Raw genomic sequence first — 22,500 nt, forward strand, 5'->3', positions numbered from 1 at the left:
CTCACTCGCCCTCTCACTCACTCTCTCACTCTCTCACACTCTCACTCTATCTCACTCACTCTCTCACTCTCACACTCACCCACTCTCTCACACTCTCACTCACTCTCTCTCTCACACTCCCTCTCACCCACTCTCTCACTCACCCTCTCACTCTCTCACACTCCCTCTCACCCTCTCTCTCTCTATCACTCACTCGCTCACTCCCCCAACCTTCCCCCAACCCTCCCTCGCCCACAACACCACTCCCCCGCAGGACTGCGAGGACCCCAATCCGCTGATCCGTGCTCTGGCGGTGCGGACGATGGGCTGTATCCGTGTGGACAAGATCACGGAGTACCTGTGCGAGCCTCTCCGACGCTGCCTGCGTGACGAGGACCCCTACGTGCGCAAGACGGCGGCAGTCTGCGTGGCCAAGCTACACGACATCAGCGCCGGCCTCGTGGAGGAGCAGGGATTCCTGGACTCGCTGCGAGACCTCCTCTCTGACTCCAACCCTATGGTGAGTCGCTGGTTGTTGTGGTGACTGTGTGTGACTGTGGTGGAGGAGCAGGGATTCCTGGACTCGCTGCGAGACCTCCTCTCTGACTCCAACCCCATGGTGACTGTGGTGGTGGTGGTGGTGACTGTTGTGGTGGTTGTGGTGAATGTGGTGATTGTGGTTGTGGTGGTAGTTGTGGTGGAGGAGCAGGGATTCCTGGACTCGCTGCGAGACCTCCTCTCTGACTCCAACCCCATGGTGAGTGTGGTGGTGGTTGTGGTGATTGTGGTGACTGTGGTGGTGGTGGTGGTGGTTGTGGTGGTTGTGGTTGTTGTGGTGGTTGTGGTGGAGGAGCAGGGATTCCTGGACTCGCTGCGAGACCTCCTCTCTGACTCCAACCCCATGGTGAGTCGCTGGTTGTTGTGGTGACTGTGTGTGACTGTGGTGGTGGTGGTGGTTGTGGTGGAGGAGCAGGGATTCCTGGACTCGCTGCGAGACCTCCTCTCTGACTCCAACCCCATGGTGACTGTGGTGGTGGTGGTGGTGACTGTTGTGGTGGTTGTGGTGATTGTGGTGATTGTGGTTGTGGTGGTGGTTGTGGTGACTGTGGTTGTTGTGGTGACTGTGGTGGTTGTGGTGGTTGTGGTTGTTGTGGTTGTGGTGGAGGAGCAGGGATTCCTGGACTCGCTGCGAGACCTCCTCTCTGACTCCAACCCCATGGTGAGGTTGTGGTGGTTGTGGTGGTGATTGTGGTGACTGTGGTGGTGACTGTGGTTGTTGTGGTGACTGTGGTGGTGGTGGTGGTTGTGGTGGTTGTGGTGTAGGAGCAGGGATTCCTGGACTCGCTGCGAGACCTCCTCTCTGACTCCAACCCCATGGTGACTGTGGTGGTGGTGGTGGTGACTGTTGTGGTGGTTGTGGTGATTGTGGTGATTGTGGTTGTGGTGGTGGTTGTGGTGACTGTGGTTGTTGTGGTGACTGTGGTGGTTGTGGTGGTTGTGGTTGTTGTGGTTGTGGTGGAGGAGCAGGGATTCCTGGACTCGCTGCGAGACCTCCTCTCTGACTCCAACCCCATGGTGAGGTTGTGGTGGTTGTGGTGGTGATTGTGGTGACTGTGGTGGTGACTGTGGTTGTTGTGGTGACTGTGGTGGTGGTGGTGGTTGTGGTGGTTGTGGTGTAGGAGCAGGGATTCCTGGACTCGCTGCGAGACCTCCTCTCTGACTCCAACCCCATGGTGACTGTGGTGGTGGTTGTGGTGATTGTGGTGACTGTGGTGGTGACTGTGGTTGTTGTGGTGACTGTGGTGGTGGTGGTGGTTGTGGTGGTTGTGGTGTAGGAGCAGGGATTCCTGGACTCGCTGCGAGACCTCCTCTCTGACTCCAACCCCATGGTGACTGTGGTGGTTGTGGTGATTGTGTGTGATTGTGGTGGTGGTGGTGGAGGAGCAGGGATTCCTGGACTCGCTGCGAGACCTCCTCTCTGACTCCAACCCCATGGTGAGTTTGTGGTGGTGACTGTGGTTGTTGTGGTGGTGGTGGTGGTGGTGGTGGTGGTGACTGTTGTGGTGGTGGTGGTGGTGACTGTTGTGGTTGTTGTGGTGACTGTGGTGGTTGTGGTGACTGTGGTGGTTGTGGTTGTGGTTGTTGTGGTGGTTGTTGTGGTTGTGGTGGAGGAGCAGGGATTCCTGGACTCGCTGCGAGACCTCCTCTCTGACTCCAACCCCATGGTGAGTCGCTGGTTGTTGTGGTTGTTGTGGTGACTGTGTGTGACTGTGGTGGTGACTGTGGTGATTGTGGTGACTGTGGTGACTGTGGTTGTTGTGGTGGAGGAGCAGGGATTCCTGGACTCGCTGCGAGACCTCCTCTCTGACTCCAACCCCATGGTGAGGTTGTGGTGGTTGTTGTGGTGACTGTGTGTGACTGTGGTGGTGGTGGTTGTTGTGGTGATTGTTGTGACTGTGGTGGTTGTGGTGGAGGAGCAGGGATTCCTGGACTCGCTGCGAGACCTCCTCTCTGACTCCAACCCCATGGTGACTGTGGTGGTGACTGTGGTGGTGACTGTGGTGGTGACTGTGGTGGTGACTGTGGTGGTGACTGTGGTGGTGGTGGTGGTGACTGTGGTGGTTGTGGTGGAGGAGCAGGGATTCCTGGACTCGCTGCGAGACCTCCTCTCTGACTCCAACCCCATGGTGAGGTTGTGGTGATGACTGTGGTGGTGACTGTGGTGACTGTGGTGGTGGTGGTGATTGTGGTGACTGTGGTGGAGGAGCAGGGATTCCTGGACTCGCTGCGAGACCTCCTCTCTGACTCCAACCCCATGGTGACTGTGGTGATTGTGGTGACTGTGGTTGTGGTGGTGGTTGTGGTGGTGACTGTTGTGGTTGTTGTAGTGGTGGTGGTGGAGGAGCAGGGATTCCTGGACTCGCTGCGAGACCTCCTCTCTGACTCCAACCCCATGGTGAGGTTGTGGTTGTTGTGGTGACTGTGGTGGTGGTGGTTGTGGTGGAGGAGCAGGGATTCCTGGACTCGCTGCGAGACCTCCTCTCTGACTCCAACCCCATGGTGAGGTTGTGGTGGTTGTGGTGGTTGTGGTGACTGTTGTTGTGGTTGTGGTGACTGTGGTGGTGACTGTGGTGGTTGTGGTTGTGGTGGTGGTGGTGGAGGAGCAGGGATTCCTGGACTCGCTGCGAGACCTCCTCTCTGACTCCAACCCCATGGTGACTGTGGTGATTGTGGTGACTGTGGTGGTGGTGGTGGTGACTGTTGTGGTTGTTGTGGTGACTGTGGTGGTTGTGGTGACTGTGGTTGTTGTGGTGGAGGAGCAGGGATTCCTGGACTCGCTGCGAGACCTCCTCTCTGACTCCAACCCCATGGTGAGGTTGTGGTGGTGGTGACTGTGGTGGTGGTGACTGTTGTTGTGGTTGTGGTGACTGTGGTGGTTGTGGTGGAGGAGCAGGGATTCCTGGACTCGCTGCGAGACCTCCTCTCTGACTCCAACCCCATGGTGACTGTGGTGGTGACTGTGGTGGTTGTGGTGGTGGTGGTGGTTGTGGTGGTGGTGGTGGTGGTGGTTGTGGTGGTTGTGGTGTAGGAGCAGGGATTCCTGGACTCGCTGCGAGACCTCCTCTCTGACTCCAACCCCATGGTGAGTTCGTGGTGACTGTGGTGGTTGTGGTGGTGGTGGTGGTGGTTGTGGTGGTGGTGGTGGTGGTTGTTGTGGTTGTGGTGGAGGAGCAGGGATTCCTGGACTCGCTGCGAGACCTCCTCTCTGACTCCAACCCTATGGTGAGGTCGTGGTGATTGTGGTGGTGACTGTGGTGACTGTGGTGACTGGGGTGGTGGTGGTGGTGACTGTGGTGGTGGTGGTTGTTGTGGTGGTTGTGGTGGACGAGCAGGGATTCCTGGACTCGCTGCGAGACCTCCTCTCTGACTCCAACCCCATGGTGAGGTTGTGGTTGTTGTGGTGGTTGTGGTGACAGTGGTTGTTGTGGTGACTGTGGTGATTGTGGTGATTGTGGTCACTGTGGTTGTTGTGGTGACTGTGGTGGTTGTGGTGGTTGTGGTTGTTGTGGTTGTGGTGGAGGAGCAGGGATTCCTGGACTCGCTGCGAGACCTCCTCTCTGACTCCAACCCTATGGTGAGGTCGTGGTGGTGACTGTGGTGATTGTGGTGATTGTGTGTGACTGTGGTGGTGGTGGTGGTGATTGTGGTGGTGACTGTGGTGGTGGTGGTGGTGGTTGTGGTGGTTGTGGTGGAGGAGCAGGGATTCCTGGACTCGCTGCGAGACCTCCTCTCTGACTCCAACCCCATGGTGAGTCGCTGGTTGTTGTGGTGGTGGTGGTTGTTGTGGTGGTTGTTGTGGTGGTTGTTGTGGTGGTTGTTGTTGTGGTGGTTGTGGTTGTTGTTGTGGTGGTGGATGTTGTGGTGGTTGTGGTGGTGGTTGTGGTGGTTGTGGTGGTTGTTGTTGTGGTTGTTGTTGTGGTTGTGGTGGTTGTTGTAGTGGTTGTGGTGGTGGATGTTGTGGTTGTTGTGGTGGTGCTTGTAGTGGTGGTGAGAGGTGGTGACGGGTGATAGTGGCGGTGGTGGTGTTTGTGGCGTTGGTGGTGAGAGGTGTTTGTGGCTGTGGTGGTGATTGTAGTGGCGGTGGTGATTGTGACAGGTGGTCATATGAGCACCTCTCCCCCCCACCTCTCCCCCCACCTCTCCCCCCACCTCTCCCCCCCCCCACCTCTCCCCCTCCCCACCTCTCCCCCCACCACCCCAGGTGGTGTCCAACGCGGTGGCCGCCCTCTGCGAGATTGGAGACGGCCGCAGCGATGGGGCCGCCCGGCTGCTGGAGCTGACTCCGGCGTCGGCCAGCAAGCTGCTGACTGCCCTCAACGAGTGCACGGAGTGGGGTCAGGTGTTCATACTGGACTGCCTCGCCTCGTACGTGCCCAGGGACGAGAGGGAGGCACAGAGGTTGGTGGGTGGGTGGGTGGGTGAGTGAGTGGGTGAGTGGGTGAGTGAGAGAGTGAGTGAGTGAGTGGGTGAGTGAGTGAGTGGGTGAGTGAGTGGGTGGGTGAGTGGGTGGGTGGGTGAGTGAGTGAGTGGGTGAGTGAGTGGGTGGGTGAGTGGGTGGGTGGGTGGGTGAGTGAGTGAGTGGGTGGGTGAGTGGGTGAGTGGGTGGGTGAGTGAGTGAGTGGGGTCAGGTGTTCATACTGGACTGCCTCGCCTCGTATGTGCCCAGGGACGAGAGGGAGGCACAGAGGTGGGTGGGTGGATGGGTGGGTGGGTAGGTGGGTGAGTGGGTGGGTGGGTGAGTGGGTGAGAGAGTGAGTGAGTGAGTGGGTGAGTGGGTGAGTGGGTGGGTGAGTGGGTGGGTGGGTGAGTGAGTGAGTGGGTGGGTGAGAGAGTGAGTGGGTGAGTGAGTGAGTGAGTGGGAGAGTGAGTGGGTGGGTGAGAGAGTGAGTGGGTGAGTGAGTGAGTGGGTGGGTGAGTGGGTGAGTGGGTGGGTGGGTGAGTGGGTGAGAGAGTGGGTGAGAGAGTGGGTGAGTGAGTAGGTGGGTGAGTGAGAGCGTGAGTGAGTGGGTGGGTGAGTGAGTGAGTGGGTGAGTGAGTAGGTGAGTGAGTGAGTGGGTGAGTGGGTGAGTGGGTGAGTGAGTGAGTGGGTGAGTGAGTGAGTGGGTGAGTGGGTGAGTGTGTGAGTGAGTGAGTGAGTGGGTGAGAGAGTGAGTGAGTGGGTGAGTGTGTGAGTGAGTGAGTGGGTGAGAGAGTGAGTGAGTGAGTGAGTGGGTGAGTGAGTGAGTGAGTGGGTGAGTGAGTGGGTGAGTGAGTGGGTGAGTGGGTGAGTGGGTGAGTGAGTGAGTGAGTGAGTGGGTGGGTGAGTGGGTGAGTGAGTGGGTGGGTGGGTGAGTGAGTGAGTGAGTGGGTGGGTGGGTGAGTGAGTGGGTGGGTGGGTGAGTGGGTGGTTGAGTGAGTGGGTGGGTGAGTGGGTGAGTGAGTGGGTGAGAGAGTGAGTGAGTGGGTGAGTGTGTGAGTGAGTGAGTGGGTGAGAGAGTGAGTGAGTGAGTGAGTGGGTGAGTGAGTGAGTGAGTGGGTGAGTGAGTGGGTGAGTGAGTGGGTGGGTGAGTGAGTGAGTGAGTGAGTGGGTGGGTGTGAGTGGGTGAGTGAGTGGTGGGTGGGTGAGTGAGTGAGTGAGTGGGTGGGTGAGTGAGTGGGTGGGTGGGTGAGTGGGTGGGTGAGTGAGTGGGTGGGTGAGTGGGTGAGTGAGTGGGTGGGTGGTGAGTGAGTGAGTGGGTGAGTGAGTGAGTGGGTGAGAGAGTGGGTGAGTGGGTGGGTGGGAGTGGAGTGGTGGTGGGTGAGTGGGTGAGTGAGAGAGTGGGTGAGTGAGTGGGTGAGTGGGTGAGTGAGAGAGTGAGTGAGTGAGTGGGTGAGTGAGTGAGTGGGTGAGTGAGTGGGTGAGTGAGTGGGTGAGAGAGTGGGTGAGAGAGTGGGTGAGTGAGTAGGTGGGTGAGTGAGAGAGTGAGTGGGTGAGTGAGTGAGTGGGTGAGTGAGTGACTGAGTGAGAGAGTGGGTGAGTGAGTGGTGAGTGAGTGAGTGATTGTGAGTGGGTGAGTGAGTGAGTGAGTGGCTGAGTGAGTGAGTGAGTGGGTGGGTGAGTGGGTGGGTGGGTGAGTGAGTGAGTGGGTGGGTGAGAGAGTGAGTGGGTGAGTGGGTGGGGTCAGGTGTTCATACTGGACTGCCTCGCCTCGTACGTGCCCAGGGACGAGAGGGAGGCACAGAGGTGGGTGGGTTGGTGAGAGAGTGGTAGGAGTGGTGGGTGGGTGAGTGAGTGGGTGAGTGAGTGGGGTCAGGTGTTCATCCTGGACTGCCTCGCTTCCTACGTGCCCAGGGACGAGAGGGAGGCACAGAGGTGGGTGGGTGGATGGGTGGGTGGGTAGGTGGGTGAGTGGGTGGGTGGTGAGTGGGTGAGAGAGTGAGTGAGTGAGTGGGTGAGTGGGTGAGTGGGTGGGTGAGTGGGTGGGTGGGTGAGTGAGTGAGTGGGTGGGTGAGAGAGTGAGTGGGTGAGTGAGTGAGTGAGTGGGAGAGTGAGTGGGTGGGTGAGAGAGTGAGTGGGTGAGTGAGTGAGTGAGTGGGTGGGTGAGTGGGTGAGTGGGGGTGGGTGTGTGGGTGATAGAGTGGGTGAGAGAGTGGGTGAGTGAGTAGGTGGGTGAGTGGAGCGGTGAGTGAGTGAGTGAGTGGGTGGGTGAGTGAGTGAGTGGGTGAGTGAGTAGGTGAGTGAGTGAGTGGGTGAGTGGGTGAGTGGGTGAGTGGGTGAGTGAGTGAGTGGGTGAGAGAGTGAGTGGGTGGGTGGGTGAGTGGGTGAGTGGGTGAGAGAGTGAGTGGGTGACTGAGTGAGTGAGTGAGTGGGTTAGTGAGTGGGTTGGTGGCTGAGTGAGTGGCTGAGTGAGTGAGTGGGTGAGTGAGTGGGTGAGTGGGTGAGTGAGTGACTGAGTGAGTGGGTGGGTGGGTGGGTGAGTGAGTGGGTGAGTCGGTGGGTGGGTGGGTGGGTGAGAGAGTGAGTGGGTGAGTGAGTGAGTGAGTGGGTGAGTGAGTGGGTGAGTGGGTGAGTGAGTGGGTGGGTGAGTGAGTGGGTGAGGTGGGTGAGTGAGGAGTGAGTGAGTGAGTGGGTGAGTGAGTGAGTGGGTGAGTGAGTGAGTGAGTGGGTGAGTGAGTGAGTAGGTGAGTGGGTGAGTGAGTTGGTGAGTGGGTGAGTGAGTGAGTGGGTGAGTGAGTGAGTGAGTGGGTGAGTGAGTGAGTAGGTGAGTGGGTGAGTGAGTGGGTGAGTGAGTGAGTGGGTGAGTGGGTGAGTGAGAGAGTGAGTGAGTGAGTGGGTGAGTGAGTGAGTGGGTGAGTGATGAGTGAGTGGGTGAGTGAGTGAGTAGGTGAGTGGGTGAGTGAGTGGGTGAGTGGCTGAGTGAGTGAGTGAGTGGGGTCAGGTGTTCATGCTGGACTGCCTCGCCCTCCTACGTGCCCAGGGACGAGGGAGAGGCACAAGTGGGTGGGTGAGTGGGTGGGTGGGTGAGTGGGTGGGTGGGTGGGTGAGTGGGTGGGTGGGTGGGTGAGTGGGTGGGTGGGTGAGTGGGTGAGTGGGTGGGTGGGTGGGTGAGTGAGTGGGTGGCTGGGTGAGTGAGTGGGTGGCTGGGTGAGTGAGTGGGTGGGTGGGTGGCTGGGTGAGTGAGTGAGTGGGAGAGTGAGTGAATGGGTGGGTGAGTGGGTGGGTGGGTGAGTGAGTGGGTGGGTGAGTGAGTGAGTGGGTGGGTGAGTGAGTGGTTGAGTGAGTGAGTGAGAAGGTGAGTGGGTTAGTGAGTGAGAGGGTGAGTGGGTGGGTGAGTGAGTGGTTGAGTGAGTGAGTGGGTTAGTGAGTGAGTGGGTGAGTGAGTGGGTAAGTGGGTGAGTGAGTGGGTGAGTGGGTGAGTGAGTGAGTGGATGGAGGTGAGTGAATGGGAGTTAGTGAGTGTGAGTGGAGTGGGTGGGTGGGTGAGTGAGTGTGGGTGGGTGAGTGGGTGAGTGAGTGAGTGAGTGACTGAGTGAGTGGGTGGGTGGGTGGGTGAGTGAGTGGGTGAGTCGGTGGGTGGGTGGGTGGGTGAGAGAGTGAGTGGGTGGTGAGTGGGTGAGTGAGTGAGTGGGTGGGTGAGTGAGTGGGTGAGTGGGTGAGTGAGTGCTGACTGAGTGAGTGGGTGGGTGGGTGAGTGAGTGGTGAGTCGGTGGGTGGGTGGGAGAGTGGTGAGTGGGTGAGTGGTGGTGAGTGAGTGAGTGGGTGGTGAGTGAGTGGTGAGTGGGTGAGTGAGTGAGTGGGTGAGTGGGTGAGTGAGTGAGTGGGTGAGTGAGTGGGTGGGTGGGTGAGTGGGTGAGTGAGTGAGTCGGTGGGTGAGTGAGTGGGTGGGTGGGTGAATGAGTGAGTGGGTGGGTGAGTGAGTGAGTGGGTGGGTGGGTGGGTGAGTGAGTGAGTGAGTGAATGGGTGGGTGGGTGGGTGGGTGAGTGGGTGAGTGAGTGGGTGAGTGAGTGAGTGGGTGGGTGGGTGGGTGGGTGAGTGAGTGGGTGAGAGAGTGGGTGGGTGGGTGGGTGAGTGAGTGGGTGGGTGAGTGAGTGGGTGGGTGGGTGGGTGAGTGGTGTGGGTGAGTGGGTGGGTGGGTGAGTAAGTGGGTGAGTGGGTGAGTGAGTGAGTCGGTGGGTGAGTGAGTGGGTGGGTGGGTGAGTGAGTGAGTGGGTGGGTGAGTGAATGGGTGGGTGGGTGGGTGAGTGGGTGGGTGGGTGAGTGAGTGAGTGGGTGAGTGAGAGAGTGGGTGAGTGGGTGGGTGGGTGAGTGAGTGGGTGGGTGGGGTGAGTGGGTGAGTGAGAGAGTGGGTGGGTGGTGAGGGGTGTGGGTGAGTGAGTGAGTGAGTGGGTGAGTGAGTGGGTGAGTGAGTGAGTGAGTGACTGAGTGAGTGAGTGGGTGAGGTGAGTGAGTGGAATGAGTGAGTGAGTGGGTGAGTGGGGTGAGTGAGTGAGTGAGTGAGTGGTGAGTGAGTGAGTGAGTGGGTGAGTGTGTGGGTGAGTGGGTGAGTGTGTGGGTGAGTGAGTGGGTGAGTGAGGGTGAGTGTGTGGGTGAGTGAGTGGGTGGGTAGGTGAGTGAGTGAGTGAGTGGGTGGGTGAGTGAGTGAGTGGGTAGGTGAGTGGGTGAGTGAGTGGGTGAGTGTGGGTGTGAGTGAGTGGGTGGGTAGGTGAGTGAGTGAGTGAGTGGGTGGGTGAGTGAGGGGTAGTGTGAGTGAGTGAGTGGGTGAGTGAGTGAGTGAGTGGATGAGTGAGTTACTGAGTGAGTGTGTGAGTGACTGAGTGAGTGGATGAGTGAGTGACTGAGTGAGTGAGTGAGTGAGTGAGTGAGTGACTGAGTGAGTGAGTGACTGAGTGAGTGAGTGACTGAGTGTGTGAGTGAGTGAGTGACTGAGTGAGTGTGTGAGTGAGTGGGTGGGTGAGTGAGTGAGTGAGTGTGTGAGTGACTGAGTGAGTGTGTGAGTGAGTGGGTGAGTGAGTGAGTGTGTGAGTGAGTGAGTGGGTGGGTGAGTGAGTGTGTGAGTGTGTGAGTGAGTGAGTGACTGAGTGAGTGAGTGACTGAGTGAGTGGGTGGGTGTGTGAGTGACTGAGTGAGTGACAGTGAGTGAGTGAGTGACTGAGTGAGTGAGTGAGTGACTGAGTGAGTTAGTGAGTGAGTGAGTGACTGAGTGAGTGACTGAGTGAGTGAGTGACTGAGTGAGTGTGTGAGTGAGTGAGTGACTGAGTGAGTGTGTGAGTGACTGAGTGAGTGTGTGAGTGAGTGAGTGACTGAGTGAGTGTGTGAGTGACTGAAGTGATGTGTGAGTGACTGAGTGAGTGACTGAGTGAGTGACTGAGTGAGGGACATAGTGAGTGTGTGAGTGAGTGAGTGACTGAGTGAGTGGACTGAGTGAGTGTGTGAGTGAGACAGGGAGAGGTGGTGAGATGGAGGTGAGTGTGACGAGTGTCTCCCTCTCCCTCCCTCCCTCTCCCCCTCCCCCCCCAGTGTGTGTGAACGCGTGACCCCACGCCTCTCCCACGCCAACCCAGCAGTGGTCCTGTCCGCCGTCAAGGTCCTCATCCATCTCCTCGACCGCCTGGGCGGGGCCTCCTCCTCCTCGGGGGGCGGGGCCTCCTCCTCCTCCTCCTCGGGGGGCGGGGCCCCAGGCTCCGCCCCCGGGGAGTACCAGGCGACTCTGCTGAGGAAGTTGGCTCCGCCCTTGTGACGCTGCTGGCGGCCGAGCCGGAGCTGCAGTACGTGGCCTTGCGCAACATCAACCTCGTCGTGCAGAAGAGGTGGGGGCGGGGTCTGGGGGGTGGGGGGTGGGGGTGGGGCTTGTGTGTGTGTGGGGGGGCGGGGCTTGTGGGAGGGACGAATGGGATGGTGGGGTAAGGGGCCGTCCATAGATGACGTCATGCACCTGGGAGGGGGGGAGGGGGGCTTGTGTGGGCGGGGCTTGTGGGGGTGGGCGCGGGTTTGGGGCGGGGCTTGTGGGAGGGACGAATGGGATGGTGGGGTAAGGGGCCGTCCATAGATGACGTCATGCACCTGGGAGGGGGGTTTGTGTGGGCGGGGCTTGTGGGGGCGGGGCTTTGTGGGGGTGGGCGGGGGTTTGGGGCGGGGCTTGTGGGAGGGACGAATGGGATGGTGGGGTAAGGGGCCGTCCATAGATGACGTCATGCACCTGGGAGGGGGGCTTGTGTGGGCGGGGCTTGTGGGGGCGGGGCTTTGTGGGGGTGGGCGGGGGTTTGGGGCGGGGCTTGTGGGAGGGACGAATGGGATGGTGGGGTAAGGGGCCGTCTATAGATGACGTCAGGCACCTGGGGGGAGGGGGCGGGGCTTGTGGGGGCGGGGCTTGTGGGGGGCGGGGCTTGTGGGGGTGCGGCTTGGGGGGGCGGGGTTTGAGAAACGTGACGTCACCATAAAGATGCGCAGCTTTATAAATAAAAATACAGGCAGCACGTTCTACTTAATTAAATGGACTCTTTTTCGATTTAAAGCTTTCGTGACTGCAAGGAATTAATCTCCTTTGGCTCTTTCGGTATAGTCGCCGCCACGTGGAACGAGGATAGAATGATGAATTGATCAAATAAGGCGGTAAAATTCATTCTCACGACGTTTCGGGCCACAGCACAAGCGGCCTTCTTTTAAGCTCGGTGAGAGAGGACGCGGCGAGCCTTGGCAAAGGTGGTTCGCCTATCGGAGCAGGAGAATTTAGGGTTGAAATAGCCGAGGGATTAGCTCGTGACCGAAACGGCTGTGTGTTCAAGTCAAAAGTTCACATATCAACAGGGGCATTTAGTATCTGGACGCTGAAGGCCTCCAACTAACCAACTTTCATAATGATACATAATAAATGTACGTAACAGATTCTTCAGTAGGCTGAGCTATTAATCACAAAGCAACTGGGTGTACACTACACCATATAATGAATACCACATAGTAAACCAGTAAAAAAAAACCAAAACATAAGCTCCCTCAATCTTCTTTGGTTCTTTCGGTAAAGTCACGTATATAAAATAACACAATAATATTATTGTGTTATTTTATCAATTTATTATTATTTTATTATTCCCATTCTACGTGGTGGTGGTGGTGGTGACTTTACCGAAAGAACCAAAGAAGATGAATCATCGCAGTCACGAAAGCTTTAAATCGAAGAGCTCCCCCGATGTTATCAATCGACTCTCCGTGTACCCTCCGTACAGCTAGCTGAGCCACCGACACACTCCGCTCGTCCTAACCACGGCGACGTTTTGCAGAATTCTAGCGCCGGCGCTCGGGGGGCCTCCGACCGAAATGACTTCCCGATCCGTTGGCAGCCTCGGCAGCCGCCTCCCTTGAAAATCGCCCACCCGCGCGCGGATAATCGCCTCGCTGTTGCTGATTTGACATCGCGTGCAGCGCGCGTGCGGTGCACCTCCCAAAGCCGCGAACGGGACACGCCCACGACGAACGGGGACACGCCCACGACGAACGAGGACACGCCCACGACGAACGGGGACACGCCCACGACGAACGGGGACACGCCCACGACGAACGGGGACACGCCCACGACGAACGGGGGCACGCCCACGACGAACGGGGACACGCCCACGACGAACGGGGACACGCCCACGACGAATGGGGACACGCCCACGACGAACGGGGACACGCCCACTACGAACGGGCACGCCCACTACGAACGGGCACGCCCACGACGGAAGGGCACGCCCACGACGAACGGGGACACGCCCACTACGAACGGGGACACGCCCACGACGAACGGGGACACGCCCACGACGAACGGGGACACGCCCACGACGAACGGGGACATGCCCACGACGAACGGGACACGCCCACGACGAACGGGGACACGCCCACGACGAACGGGCACGCCCACTACGAACGGGACACGCCCACTACGAACGGGCACGCCCACGACGGAAGGGCACGCCCACGACGAACGGGGACACGCCCACTACGAACGGGGACACGCCCACGACGAACGGGGACACGCCCACGACGAACGGGGACACGCCCACGACGAACGGGGACATGCCCACGACGAACGGGACACGCCCACGACGAACGGGGACACGCCCACGACGAACGGGCACGCCCACTACGAACGGGACACGCCCACGACGAACGGGCACGCCCACGACGAACGGGCACGCCCACGACGAACGGGCACGCCCACGACGAACGGGGACACGCCCACGACGAACGGGCACGCCCACTACGAACGGGACACGCCCACGACGGACGGGCACGCCCACGACGAACGGGGACACGCCCACGACGAACGGGGACACGCCCACGACGAACGGGGACATGCCCACGACGAACGGGGACACGCCCACGACGAACGGGACACGCCCACGACGAACGGACACGCCCACGACGAACGGGGACACGCCCACGACGAACGGGCACGCCCACGACGAACGGACACGCCCACGACGAACGGGGACACGCCCACGACGAACGGGCACGCCCACGACGGACGGGCACGCCCACTACGAACGGGCACGCCCACGACGAACGGGGACACGCCCACGACGAACGGGCACGCCCACGACGAACGGGGACACGCCCACGACGAGCGGACACGCCCACGACGAACGGGGACACGCCCACGACGGACGGGCACGCCCACGACGAACGGGGACACGCCCACGACGAACGGGGACACGCCCACGACGAACGGGGACATGCCCACGACGAACGGGGACACGCCCACGACGAACGGGACACGCCCACGACGAACGGACACGCCCACGACGAACGGACACGCCCACGACGAACGGGGACACGCCCACGACGAACGGGCACGCCCACGACGGACGGGCACGCCCACTACGAACGGGCACGCCCACGACGAACGGGGACACGCCCACGACGAGCGGACACGCCCACGACGAACGGACACGCCCACGACGAGCGGACACACGTCAAGCAAGCGCCCGCGGCCCTGTACACGGGCGGCGCGCTGGGAGCGAAGGCGTGGGCAGAGTTTGGCAGCGGCGTCGGCCACACAGCCTCGCCCGACGGACACCGTCGGACGAGGGGGGTACATGGAGAGTCGATTGATAACATTGACGGACACCGTCGGACGAGGGGGGTACATGGAGAGTCGATTGATAACATTGACGGACACCGTCGGACGAGGGGGGTACATGGAGAGTCGATTGATAACATTGACGGACACCGTCGGACGAGGGGGGTACATGGAGAGTCGATTGATAACATTGACGGACACCGTCGGACGAGGGGGGTACATGGAGAGTCGATTGATAACATTGACGGACACCGTCGGACGAGGGGGGTACATGGAGAGTCGATTGATAACATTGACGGACACCGTCGGACGAGGGGGGTACATGGAGAGTCGATTGATAACATTGACGGACACCGTCGGACGAGGGGGGTACATGGAGAGTCGATTGATAACATTGACGGACACCGTCGGACGAGGGGGGTACATGGAGAGTCGATTGATAACATTGACGGACACTGTCGGACGAGGGGGGATTCACGGTGGTGGGCGGGGAGGAGAGGAGGGGGGGTGGTGGTGTTTTTTTTTTTCGATTCGAAGCTTTCGTGACCGCGGAGATTCACGTTCTCTTGGCTCGTTCGGGCAAAAGTCGCCACCGCCGCGTTGAAGGGGAAACGATAAAATTATTTTTAAAAAATATTAAAAACGATAAAATTATTGTGAAACAATAGAATTGTTGTTCTTGGTTCTTTGGGTAAAGTCACCACGGAGATAGGGAAACAATAAAATAATACAAATATAAAACAATTAAATTATTGTAAAACAATAAAATTATTATTCTTGGTTCTTTGGGTAAAGTCACCACCACGTAGAAGGGAAACAATAAAATAATAAAAATATAAAACGATAAAATTATTGTAAAACAATAAAATTATTATTCTTGGTTCTTTGGGTAAAGTCACCACCACGTAGAAGGGAAACAATAAAATAATAAAAATATAAAACAATAAAATTATTGTAAAACAATAAAATTATTATTCTTGGTTCTTTGGGTAAAGTCACCACGTGGAAGGGAAACAATAAAATAGTAAAAATATTAAACAATAAAATTATTGTAAAACAATAAAATTATTATTCTTGGTTCTTTGGGTAAAGTCACCACCACGTAGAAGGGAAACAATAAAATAATAAAAATATAAAACGATAAAATTATTGTAAAACAATAAAATTATTATTCTTGGTTCTTTGGGTAAAGTCACCACCACGTAGAAGGGAAACAATAAAATAATAAAAATATTAAACAATAAAATTATTGTAAAACAATAAAATTATTATTCTTGGTTCTTTCGGTAAAGTCACCACCACGTAGAAGGGAAACAATAAAATAATAAAAATATAAACCAATAAAATTATTGTAAAACAATAAAATTATTATTCTTGGTTTTTTGGGTAAAGTCACCACCACGTAGAAGGGAAACAGTAAAATAATAAAAATATTAAACAATAAAATTATTGTAAAACAATAAAATTATTATTCTTGGTTCTTTGGGTAAAGTCACCACCACCTAGAAGGGAAACAATAAAATAATAAAACAATAAAATTATTGTAAAACAATTAAATTATTATTCTTGGTTCTTTGGGTAAAGTCACCACCACGTAGAAGGGAAACAATAAAATAATAAAAATATTAAACAATAAAATTATTGTAAAACAATACAATTATTATTCTTGGTTCTTTGGGTAAAGTCACCACCACGTAGAAGGGAAACAATAAAATAATAAAAATATTAAACAATAAAATTATTGTAAAACAATACAATTATTTTTTAACGTGGTGGTGACTTTACCCAAAGAACCAAGAATAATAATTTTATTGTTTTACAATAATTTTATTGTTTTATTATTTTATTATTTTAATGTTTCCCTTCTACGTGGTGGTGACTTTACCCAAAGAACCAAGAATAATAATTTTATTGTTTTACAATAATTTTATTGTTTTATTATTTTATTGTTTCCCTTCTACGTGGTGGTGATTTTACCCAAAGAACCAAGAATAATAATTTTATTGTTTTACAATAATTTTATTGTTTTATATTTTTATTATTTTATTGTTTCCCATCTACGTGGTGGTGACTTTACCCAAAGAACCAAGAATAATAATTTTATTGTTTTACAATAATTTTATTGTTTTATATTTTTATTATTTTATTGTTTCCCTTCTACGTGGTGGTGACTTTACCCAAAGAGCCAAGAATAATAATTTCATTGTTTTACAATAATTTTATTGTTTTATTATTTTATTATTTTATTGTTTCCCTTCTACGTGGTGGTGATTTTACCCAAAGAACCAAGAATAATAATTTTATTGTTTTACAATAATTTTATTGTTTTATATTTTTATTATTTTATTGTTTCCCATCTACGTGGTGGTGACTTTACCCAAAGAACCAAGAATAATAATTTTATTGTTTTACAATAATTTTATTGTTTTATATTTTTATTATTTTATTGTTTCCCTTCTACGTGGTGGTGACTTTACCCAAAGAGCCAAGAATAATAATTGTATTGTTTCCCTTCTACGTGGTGGTGACTTTACCCAAAGAACCAAGAATAATAATTTTATTGTTTTACAATAATTTGATTGTTTTATATTTTTATTATTTTATTGTTTCCCTATCTACGTGGTGGTGACTTTACCCAAAGAACCAAGAATAATAATTTCATTGTTTTACAATAATTTTATCGTTTTATATTTTAATTTTTTTATTGTTTCCCTATCTACGTGGTGGTGACTTTACCGAAAGAGCCAAGAATATGAATCGCTGCAGTCACGAAAGCTTTAAATCAAAATATAAGACTATATAATAGTTACATATACTAATATATACTAATAATTATATATATATATTTAATTTCCCGCTCACCGCTCACGCCCTCGTCCAGGCCGGAGATCCTGAAGCATGAGATGAAAGTTTTCTTTGTCAAGTACAACGACCCCATCTACGTGAAGCTGGAGAAGTTGAACATCATGATGCGCCTCGCGTCTCCAGCCAACATTGCCCAGGTGGGAGCTGACCCCGTGTCTCGCTCTCTGTCTCTCTCTGTCTCTCTCTCCGTCTCTCTCTCCGTCTCTCTCCCCGTGTCTCTGTGTCTGTGTCTCTGTCTTGTCTCTCTCTCTCTCCCCGTGTCTCTCTCTGTCTCTCTCCCCGTGTCTCTCTGTCTCCCCGTGTCTCTCTCTGTCTCGCTCTCTGTCTTGCTCGCTGTCTCTCTCTCTGTCTCTCTCTCCCCGTGTCTCTGTGTCTGTGTCTCTGTCTTGTCTCTCTCTCTCTCTTCCCGTGTCTCTCTCTGTCTCACTGTCTGTCTCTCTCTGTCTCTCTCCCCATGTCTCTGTCTCTCTCTGTCTCTCTGTCTCTCTCCGTGTCTCTGTCTGTCTCTCTCTCTCTGTGTCTCTCTCTGTCTCTCTCTCTCTCTTTCTGTCTCTCTGTCTCTTTCTGTCTCTCTCTGTCTCTCTCTCTGTCTCTCTCTCTGTCTCTCTCTCTGTCTCTCTCTCTGTGTCTCTCTCTGTGTCTCTCTCTCTGTGTCTCTCTGTGTCTCTCTGTGTCTCTCTTTCTGTCTCTCTGTCTCTCTCTCTGTCTCTCTCTCTGTCTCTCTCTCTGTGTCTCTCTCTGTGTCTCTCTGTGTCTCTCTCTGTCTCTCTCTCTCTGTCTCTCTCTGTCTCTCTCTCTCTGTCTCTCTCTGTCTCTCTCTCTCTGTCTCTCTCTGTCTCTCTCTGTCTCTCTCTGTCTCTCTCCGTCTCTCTCTCTGTCTCTCTCTCTCTGTCTCTCTCTCTGTGTCTCTCTGTGTCTCTCTCTGTCTCTCTCTGTTTCTCTCTCTGTCTCTCTTTCTCTCTCTCTCTGTGTCTCTCTTTCTGTCTCTCTCTGTCTCTCTCGCGCACCGTGTCTCTCTCTCTCCCCTTGTCTCTCTCCCCTTGTTTATCTCTCTCCCCTTGTCTCTCTCTGTCTCTCTCTGTCTCTCTCTGTCTCTCTCTGTCTCTCTCCCCGTGTCTTGCTCTGTCTCTCTCCTCGTGTCTCTCTCCCCGTGTCTCTCTCTGTTTCGCTCTCTCTCCCCGTGTCTCTGTCTGTCTCTCTTTCCCCGTGTCTCTCTCTCTCCCCGCGTCTCTCTCTCCCCGTGTCTCTGTCCCCGTGTCTCTCTTCCCGCGTCTCTCTCCCCCCGTGTCTCTCCCCGTGTCTCTCTCCCCGTGTCTCTCTCCCCGTGTCTCCCCACGTGTCTCCCCACGTGTCTCCCCACGCGTCTCTCCCCACGTGTCTCCCCGTGTCTCTCCCCGCGTCTCTCTCCCCGCGTGTCACCGTGTCTCACCGTGTCTCCCCACGTGTCTCACCACGTGTCTCACCACGTGTCTCACCACGTGTCTCTCCCCGAGTCTCACCACGTGTCTCACCACGTGTCTCCCCACGTGTCTCTCCCCGTGTCTCACCACGTGTCTCCCCGTGTCTCTCCCCGTATCTCCCCGTGTCTCTCCCCGTGTCTCTCCCCGTGTCTCTCCCCGTCTCTCTCACCGTGTCTCACCACGTGTCTCCCCGCGTGTCTCTCCCCACGTGTCTCTCTCCCCGTGTCTCTCTCCCCGTGTCTCTCCCCCCGTGTCTCGCCACGTGTCTCCCCACGTGTCTCACCACGTGTCTCCCCGTGTCTCTCCCCGTGTCTCTCCCCGTGTCTCTCCCCGTGTCTCTCCCCGTCTCTCTCACCGTGTCTCACCACGTGTCTCCCCGCGTGTCTCTCCCCACATGTCTCTCTCCCCGTGTCTCTCTCCCCGTGTCTCTCCCCCCGTGTCTCCCCACGTGTCTCACCACGTGTCTCACCACGTGTCTCCCCGCGTGTCACCGTGTCTCTCTCCCCGTCTCTCTCTCCCCGTCTCTCTCTCCCCGTGTCTCTCTCCCCATGTGTCTCTCTCCCCACGTGTCTCTCTCTCCCCGTGTCTCTCTCCCCACGTGTGTCTCTCCCCGCGTCTCTCTCCCCGTGTCTCCCCGCATCTCTCTCCCCGTGTCTCACCACATGTCTCACCACGTGTCTCACCACGTGTCTCTCTCCCCGCGTGTCACCGTGTCTCTCTCCCCGTCTCTCTCCCCCGCGTCTCTCTCCCCGCGTGTCACCGTGTCTCTCTCCCCGTGTCTCTCTCCCCGTCTCTCTCCCCGCGTCTCTCTCCCCGCGTGTCACCGTGTCTCTCTCCCCGTGTCTCTCCCCACGTGTCTCACCACGTGTCTCCCCACGTGTCTCACCACGTGTCTCACCCCACGTGTCTCTCCCCACGTGTCTCACCACGTGAGCAGGTGCTAGCGGAGCTGAAGGAGTACGCCACGGAGGTGGACGTGGACTTTGTGCGCAAAGCCGTGAGAGCCATCGGACGCTGTGCCATCAAAGTGGAGGTGGCCCCTCGGCTCGCCACCAACACCACCAACACCATCACCACCAACATCACCATCAAAACCATCATCATCACTCAGCTCACCACCAACACCATCACCACCAACATCACTAACACCACCACTACCACCAACACCACCACCAACACCACCACTCAGCTCACCACCAACATCACCAACACCATCACCACCACCATCACCACCATCAACACCACCATCAAAACCATCACTACCACTCAGCTCACCACCACTCAGCTCACCACTACCATCACCAACACCACCAACACCATCACTCGGCTCACCACCAACACCACTAACATCATCAACACCATCACCACCACCAACACCACCAACACCATCACTCAGCTCACCACCAACACCATCACTCAGCTCACCACCAACACCATCAACACTATCACCATCACTCAGCTCACCACCAACACCATCACCACTCAGCTCACCACCAACACCATCAACATCACCATCAAAACCATCACTACCACTCAGCTCACCACCACTCAGCTCACCACTACCATCACCAACACCATCACTCGGCTCACCACCAACATCACCAACACCATCACTCGGCTCACCACCAACACCACCACTCGGCTCACCATCAACACCATCACTTAGCTCACCACCATCACTCAGCTCACCACCACCATCACCAACACCATCACTCAGCTCACCACCATCACTCAGCTCACCACCATCACCATCACTCAGCTCACCACCATCACTCAGCTCACCAATACCATCACCAACACCACCAACACCATCACTAACACCATCAACACCATCACTCAGCTCACCACCAACACCATCACTAACACCATCAACATCACCAACACCATCACTCAGCTCACCACCACTACCATCACTCGGCTCACCACCAACACCATCACTCAGCTCACCACCAACACCATCACTCAGCTCACCACCAACACCATCACTCAGCTCACCACCAACACCATCACTCAGCTCACCACCAACACCATCACTCAGCTCACCACCAACACCATCACTCAGCTCACCACCATCACTCAGCTCACCACCAACACCATCACTCAGCTCACCACCAACACCATCACTCAGCTCACCACCATCACTCAGCTCACCACCAACACCATCACTCAGCTCACCACCAACACCATCACCAACACCATCACTCAGCTCACCACCAACACCATCACCAACACCATCACTCAGCTCACCACCACCACCATCACTCGGCTCACCACCAACACCATCACTCAGCTCACCACCAACACCATCACTCAGCTCACCACCAACACCATCACTCAGCTCACCACCATCACTCAGCTCACCACCAACACCATCACTCAGCTCACCACCAACACCATCACTCAGCTCACCACCAACATCACCAACACCATCACTCAGCTCACCACCAACACCATCACCAACACCATCACTCAGCTCACCACCAACACCATCACCAACACCATCACTCAGCTCACCACCACCACCATCACTCGGCTCACCACCAACACCATCACTCAGCTCACCACCAACATCACTCATCCCACCACTACCATCACCAACACCATCACTCAGCTCACCACCAACACCATCACTCAGCTCACCACTACCATCACCAACACCATCACTCAGCTCACCACTACCATCACTCAGCTCACCACCAACACCATCACTCAGCTCACCACCAACACCATCACTCAGCTCACCACCAACACCATCACTCGGCTCACCACCAACACCATCACCAACACCATCACTCGGCTCACCACCAACACCATCACTCGGCTCACCACCAACACCATCACTCGGCTCACCATCAACACCATCACTTAGCTCACCACCATCACTCAGCTCACCACCATCACCATCACTCAGCTCACCACCATCACTCAGCTCACCACCATCACCATCACTCAGCTCACCAATACCATCACCAACACCACCAACACCATCACTAACACCATCAACACCATCACTCAGCTCACCACCAACACCATCACCAACACCATCACTCAGCTCACCACCAACACCATCACTCAGCTCACCACCAACATCACCAACACCATCACTCAGCTCACCACCAACACCATCACTCAGCTCACCACCAACACCATCACTCAGCTCACCACCAACACCATCACTCAGCTCACCACCAACACCACCACTCAGCTCACCACCATCACTCAGCTCACCACCAACACCATCACTCAGCTCACCACCAACATCACCAACACCATCACTCAGCTCACCACCAACACCATCACCAACACCATCACTCAGCTCACCACCAACACCATCACCAACACCATCACTCAGCTCACCACCACCACCATCACTCGGCTCACCACCAACACCATCACTCAGCTCACCACCAACATCACTCATCCCACCACTACCATCACCAACACCATCACTCAGCTCACCACCAACACCATCACTCAGCTCACCACTACCATCACCAACACCATCACTCAGCTCACCACTACCATCACTCAGCTCACCACCAACACCATCACTCAGCTCACCACCAACACCATCACTCAGCTCACCACCAACACCATCACTCGGCTCACCACCACCATTACTCAGCTCACCATCACCATCACTCAGCTCACCACCAACACCATCACTCAGCTCACCAACACCATCACTCAGCTCACCACCAACACCATCACCAACACCATCACTCGGCTCACCACCAACACCATCACTCGGCTCACCACCAACATCACCACTCGGCTCACCATCAACACCATCACTTAGCTCACCACCATCACTCAGCTCACCACCATCACTCAGCTCACCACCATCACCATCACTCAGCTCACCAATACCATCACCAACACCACCATCACTAACACCATCAACACCATCACTCAGCTCACCACCAACACCATCACTAACACCATCAACATCACCAACACCATCACTCGGCTCACCACCAACACCATCACTCAGATCACCACCAACATCACCAACACCATCACTCAGCTCACCACCAACACCATCACCAACACCATCACTCATCCCACCACTACCATCACCAACACCATCACTCAGCTCACCACTACCATCACTCAGCTC

General features: G+C 55.0%; 1 pseudogene; it reads left to right on the top strand.

Annotated features, from left to right (window-relative positions):
• The window catches only part of LOC116958411 (AP-1 complex subunit beta-1-like), an 89,550-nt pseudogene that overhangs the window by 24,007 nt on the left and 43,043 nt on the right, over positions 1-22,500 (top strand).

This window comes from Petromyzon marinus, chromosome 77 (genome assembly GCF_048934315.1).
Source record: "Petromyzon marinus isolate PM22_M1 ecotype Great Lakes invasive population chromosome 77, UKy_Petmar_22M1.pri1.0, whole genome shotgun sequence".
Taxonomy (NCBI): Eukaryota; Metazoa; Chordata; class Hyperoartia; order Petromyzontiformes; family Petromyzontidae; genus Petromyzon; species Petromyzon marinus.